Below are 6,846 nucleotides of genomic sequence, written 5' to 3'. Positions count from 1 at the left end.
TGGATGAGATTTCCCAGAAATCATTTTGATTCATTCTTCAGTTAGCTTGCTCCCATATTGTTTCATGTAATCAGTGATATTTAATTTTTTGGAAGAACCAACTGACTACTTTTTTATATTTGTCAATGACAGGGCTAGCTTAAAGCATATGTCAAGGCATAATAAAAAGATACATATTTAGTACATCTCTGCAATAAATTTACATATCCCTATGTTTCATACCTTTAAACATGCTGCAAGTATGGAAACATGACTATTGATGTGCCAGAAAATAGTATGCTATCTTTTAATTTGATTTGTTAACTTGCTCTCTAGTTTCACTGTGAACTTGATTACACAGTGTTTCTTCTGCTCTGAAAACCTTGTGAATATAGTGTCAGCCCTAGCTATTTAATTTCTGATGAATTACTAAAAACACAGCCCTCTTCTTTAGCCCCCTCCCCCATTCACAGATCCATTAATTGTAAGGGTTTACATAGTAAGAGGAGGGTATACTGTTGATTGATGATGGCTATTTCCACAACACCTCACCCAATTTTTGCTATGGTGTGCTTCATGCACCATCTTTTCCCTCGGTTCACCATCTCCTGGTTGACTTCTTAGTGTTGTACTGATAATTACAGGGCATCATATGTACATATGTAAAAGACCACATACATACCAATAAATCCCAACCTGTATTGCTGACCTACCTCTTCTGTAACCCATTTTGTAGACCCACAAACAAGAGGTTGAGCGCCAACACCTAATTTGTAGGGATGTCAAGGGCTGAAATACATATTAGATGCTCCACCACTGTCAGAAAGATAAAATAACTTAAAATTATTATAGGTTTTGGTTTACAACTTTTTTATGTTTATAAACCAGACACATAGATACTTTCTGGGTGTTTGTATGTAAATGTTATTATAGAGTGTAAAGCAGGCATATTTTGTTATGAACTGGAATGGTCAGGAGAAGGAGTAATTAATTTTTTATGTTTCAATGATTTATTAAAGAGACATCCAAGTTCTGAGGGGTCAGACTGTGCTGTAAAGCTTCCTGAATATTAACATTTTTACAATCAAAACTTATTTTCCTATATGATACAACTCTCCAAAAATCCTTCACTCGTCTCTTTGTGGTTGCAACCACTTTGGCTCGGCTTCCAGAGAAGGAAAACCATTCCGTCTATTAAATGTTTTCATGATTTTGTTTCTAAATATGTCAGAGGAAGAAGAACATACGTCTTTCGGTCGCTGAATTATCCACCATGCAGTGGGGAATACCAGAAATGTTCCACTCTGCCAGCCAGCAGTTCATGTGCAGAACAGATCAGTAGAAAGCACTGAGGGTCTGATTTACCCACATTGGAGCCAAACTGATGCAGTTACCTGAAGCAACTTGTGACCAAACTGAAACCTGATCAGTCACTATGGGCAGCTTGTTACATATTTTGGTCCTTTGTTGTATTTGTTGCAGCTTTTATAAATTGTTCCCTGTTGACAGAAGACAAAGCTCTGCAGTCATTTGTTCTTCAGCGTTAAAGTGCATAAATGCCATGGCCTAAAATGGCATTGCATTTCCAGGAAATAAAAACATTTCACATAATTTCCAATGGAGCTGCTGTTACTTAAGTTTTCTCATTTACTATGAAATATCTGCTCACAATTTACTATTGTTTCTTTTACCCAAGGGCGTAACTATAGCTATGGTAGACTATGTGACTACTATGGGGCCTAGAAACCCGGGGAGCCCAGAGCTGTCTGGCTACACAGTGATTTGTGGAGGTAGAAAGAGCATTTTGGAATTGAATTTGGATAAACATATTTTATATACTGTATAGTTTAGGAATCCCTATACAATTTTTATGAAAGCAATGGTATTATGTATCACTAAAGGAATTTCTAAAGAAATTGCCATGTAACACCATGTATTACCATTGCCATGTATTATCAAAGGAATTGAGATGGAGTTTAGAGAGGTAGGGGTCCCCTTACAATTAATTTTTGTTCTTCTCATACAGGACAAAGTAAAGGTGTCCCCCTACTCCACAAGGGTGATCTACAAGCTCGAGCAATGAAAGTTCACTGTAAGCTCCAAACCCACTTGGCTATAGACTCCTTCATCATGCTCATGTGTCTGTGCTGAGCCAATCACAAGGCACCATTGCTGTCAGAAGGGTAAGGTAAAGTGATTCCCATGCTCACCCATAATCAGGTGTGCTGTGTGTTTCACTTTGCTCCTGGTGTTAGTATTATTATACAGGATTTATATAGCACCAACAGTTTGTGCTGCGCTTTACAATATAAGGAAGACATTACAATCACAATACAATTCAAGACAAGATGGTAAGGAGGGCACTGCCCAGGAGAGCTTACAATCTAAAAGGGAGGGGGAAGTGATATATGAGGAGGTAGCTGTGTGGGGATGAATTGTCTGAGATCGTGATGGTTGAGCAGTTGGGTTGAGGCAGGATAGGCTTCCCTGAAGAGATGAGGCTTAAGGGATCGCCTAAAGGCAGTCAGAGTGGGAGACAGATAGCCAGGTTGGGGTAAAGAGTTCCAAAGGATGGGAGAGACTCTAGTGAAGTCCTGGAGACGAGCATGGGAGAAGTTGACGAGGGAGCTGGAAAGCAGAAGGTCTTTTGAAGAGCTTTGAGACAAGGTTTGAGATACAGCCGGGTGCAGAGTTGTGGATGGCTTTGTAAGTCATTGTTTATATTTTGAATTTTATCCTTTTGGGCTATTGGAAGCCAGTGCAGGGATTGGCAGAGGGGGGTTGCAGACAATGAGCGGTTGGTTAGGTGAATGAGTCTAGCAGCTGCATTCATGATAGACTGAAGGGGGGATAGGCTGTGTAGATGTAAGCCAATGAAGAGGGAGTTGCAATAGTCAAGACGAGAGATAACAAGGGAGTGGATGAGTAATTTAGCGGTTTCATTGGTGAGGAAGGGGTGTATTTTGGAGATGTTGTGAAGGTGAAGGCGGCAGAATTTGGATAGTGATTGGACGTGGTAAGAAATGTAAGGTCCGAGTCAAGGATAATGTCTGAATGGAGTGGCGGGAGAGGGGAGAAAAGGTGTGAATGTACTGCTGGTGAGGAGCATATTGAGTTGCCTTTTACCTATGCTTTGTATGGGCAAAAAGAAAGGATCACTTAATGATTTTGCTATGAGGCCCCATCACACACAGTTACAACCCTTTCTTTACTAATACACTCGTGGGCCAGTATCTACAGCAGCAAGGTGATATGGAGAAATATAAAGGGGTAACAGATCTCATTTGCAGGTATGTAGCTTTCTAGCACTGTGAGCAGTCCCTAATGGTTGGGTTAGGCTGCTATGGTGTAATTGGAGAGAGTTGGTTTTAAGGTAAGCAAGAAATAATTCAATACATATGTTCATTAACACTACATTTTCTCTAATATAATGTTTACACAAAAGTAATTTTTATATGAACTCAATAATGTTACAGTATTTTCTTGCTATACAGTATTTTTTATCATATACAAATTGTTGATCCTCCCTTTAGTTCTCTTTATATGCCAGACAAGCTTAATTATCCACTTTCTGAATGTCTGCTGAGATAAAAGAATACTGGAAAAGAGAAGTGCTGTTTTCAGCTGGTTAGACCTGACGATAGACTTTCATTGAGTTTGGTAAAAAAAAAAGTAAAGCTATTGAAAAGTACTTGTAAAAGAAAGTACAACCTACTAATGAGCAAACATGGCTGCTGTTATGTACATATGAAACTGCAAACTCTATAAAGTCACTTTAAAAAAAATAATATTAACACACTTTATTTAGGATACATAAATATAGAAATGTAAAAAAAATATATATATATATATATTATTATTATTATTATTCCTTTAGATCTTTTAATCAAATGTGTATAAAATGACAGGGCTGGTTTTTATTCTAAAGACCAGAATACTATAGTCATAGACCTGGCTCCATTTTGCTTCTCTTCTCTACTAGCTTTTTCTAGACACGGTAAAATGTAAATTCATTGCTCCATTTTAGTGTTGGTCTCCTCAACTAGACCTCATGCTGAACCTGAAACTTGAAGAGTTTATTTTCCTTCAGTGTAACTCTAAATTTGATCATTTTATCATTTCTAAAACAGGAAATTAGGTCAGACTTGTCTCCATTTATAATGTTCACAAATTTGTAATGCAAACTTTCCACTCTCATTTCCTCTACCCTCTGCCTCAGCTTTAGCCCTGTGGTACCAGAGATTTGTGGGAGTGTTGTTTATCTTGCCTGGATCATTGTCATGATATATATTCCATTTTCTTTTCTCTGGAATTACATCTAGATGGAAACTGTGCCTCCAGCATGTTAGAGAATTTACTAATGGTAAAGGAGAAGTATTGAGAGGGTAAAATAGACTCTTTTCAATACTAGAACACGTTCTGGCATTATACCGAGAGCTGAGCAATCATGTAACCATTAATTGCTCAGCTCATGGTCTCCTCCCTGCAGAGAGCAGTAACTGTCAGTCCCTGCTGCCTTCAGGGATTACCCCCTCCCTTCTCTATTCCTCCAGCCTTCATTCTATAGACAGACAAGAGAGGGGGTGGGCACACCTGGCTTTGGCTCTAGAGAAGCAGAGCCAACTGTCAATCAAGCAGCCAGGTGCCTCTGCGAGTTCAGCACAGCGGAACTATTGCCATAGCGACCCAGGTGGACGATATGGGGCCCGGGGGACAGGGGGGCGCGACCAGGTAGAGCAAAAAAGGGGTCCCCCTAATGCCGTTTGGGTCACCAGGGTATCGCAGGAGGAGGCGGGGCCCGGTGGTGGAGAAGGCTGACAGCAGATCGGGGCTGCCAGGTAAAAGGTGTGCAGGGGTGTGATCAGCCCACATGAGACTCTGCAGAGCCCACCATATGGAGTCTATGGTGGGCTCTGCAGGGTCACTTTCAGGTGGGTTGTGTGGGATCTCTGGGGGGCTCTGCAGGGGGCGTAACTAGAAATTACAGGGCCCCATACAAAATTTTGATATGGGGCCCATGTGGTTTCTATGTAAAGTTTGTTTGTAGCTATAGCTGAGCATAGGGCAATCATTTGTTTTCAATGTTGGAGATAGTTTTCAATGATGAGAGTCACAATCAAATTTTAGATGGTGAAAATTGTTAAAAGAGAAGTAAAGCCAAAAGTAAAGCATCTAGCAGGCTACTTCCCACTATATGCTGAACCAGTGGCGTAACTAGTTACATAGTTACATAGTTACATAGTATTTGGGGTTGAATAAAGACATACGTCCATCAAGTCCAACCCATATAGGTCCACGCATCATCTCATTCTTAGGGATACTGGTATCCCTGGATATTACGGTCCCTCAAGAAATTGTCCAAACGTTTCTTGAACAAATCTTTTCTCCCGGAAAGGTTTACTCTGCTCTATCTAGCAGAGTAAACCTTTTCCTGCTGTCTGTTTTTTGTTTATGACATCGGGGCCGACTGCCGTCAGTCATAGAAAAAACAAAAAACAGCATAGAAATTAATAGCTAGATTACTATTGGCTATTTCAATTTGCAATAGCCAATAGCAGACTAGCTACTGCACCCGCCCACTGCTGCTGTCAATCAGCAGAGGAGGACATGAAGTTCTCCAGCAGGTGCAATAGCCAGCTTGCTATTGGCTATTGCAAATTGAAATAGCCAATAGCAATCTAGCTATCCATTCCTATGCTGGTTTTTTCTTTTTTTTTTTATTCTGACAGCAGCAGCTGTCAGAATACTACAAATAACAACAACCTGCTGATAGCACGGGAAGCAATAGCTTCTTTGCTATCTGCCATCATTGCAGGGAGGTGCATCCCCCCCCCCACCCCCATCCGCGGACAGAGGGGCACCTCCCTGAAATGAGAAGGGCACCTCCCTGAAATTAGTTTTTTCAGGTGGGGATCCCAGAGTGTGTAACCAGCAGGATGAAAATGAAGAAAATTAATTTTCACCTGCTTTTCATTTGACAAGAGTTTATATGTAAAATTACTTATTCACTCCCTTGTGATCTCTCGTCTTGACTATTGCAACTCCCTCCTCATTGGCCTACCTCTATACAGGCTATCCCCCCTTCAGTCTATTAAAAAGGCCTCTCATAACACTCCACCCATGTCCCCAGCCGCACCACAACCAGCTCGAGGACACTTACTCCTTACGGGTTCCCAAGGGGCCAGGCCCCCGCCCTTTACAAATCCGGACACCAACAGGGGGAAGCACCCATACCAGCTGAGGGCCCCCCACATTTTGTAATGAACTCCGATTTTGTAGACCCCCCAAAGACCCCCTAACCCGCCAAGCTGCCGTGACAAAAGAAACCCCCCATAACCACCAAATTCAGGGAGGGAGGGTGGGACAACCTGCTTCCTTCGTCGATTTCCAGAAAGAGGACGTCCCTCAGCCCTCGCAGTCCCTTCCCATGCAGCTCCTCCCGGACACCTGACTCCCACGTCCAATCAGGTAAGAGCAGCTATTCCCATTTTATTTTTTAACCCTTTCTCCCGGGACTATTCCTCCCCCCAGTCATGTAGCCCCTCCGCTTAGTCTCTCCGTGTCTGTCTTTAACCTCCTGCCATCCACCCGTTAAGAAAAAACGGACGGACGGCGGACTCGCATCAGCGGGGTGCCGTCTCCAACCCGCTGATTTTTTTCCTGCTCAAGCGCGCGCACGGGCAGGGAAGACCTGCTCGTTTTTACAGCCGTAAAATGTGATGTGACGTGTATTACATCACTTCCGCATTCACCTGTCAGTCATCTGGCTGCTATAGCCAGAGAGAAGAAGCTGATGAAGCAGATCTCTGCTTCATCAGCTTCTTTTGGGGTCCACAGGTGATATTAGGGGTCCTAGAGACCCCTAAT

Source organism: Nanorana parkeri, unplaced genomic scaffold, assembly GCF_000935625.1.
Source record: "Nanorana parkeri isolate BGI_ZX_2015 unplaced genomic scaffold, ASM93562v1 scaffold211, whole genome shotgun sequence".
Taxonomy (NCBI): Eukaryota; Metazoa; Chordata; class Amphibia; order Anura; family Dicroglossidae; genus Nanorana; species Nanorana parkeri.
This window is presented reverse-complemented; position numbering follows the sequence as displayed.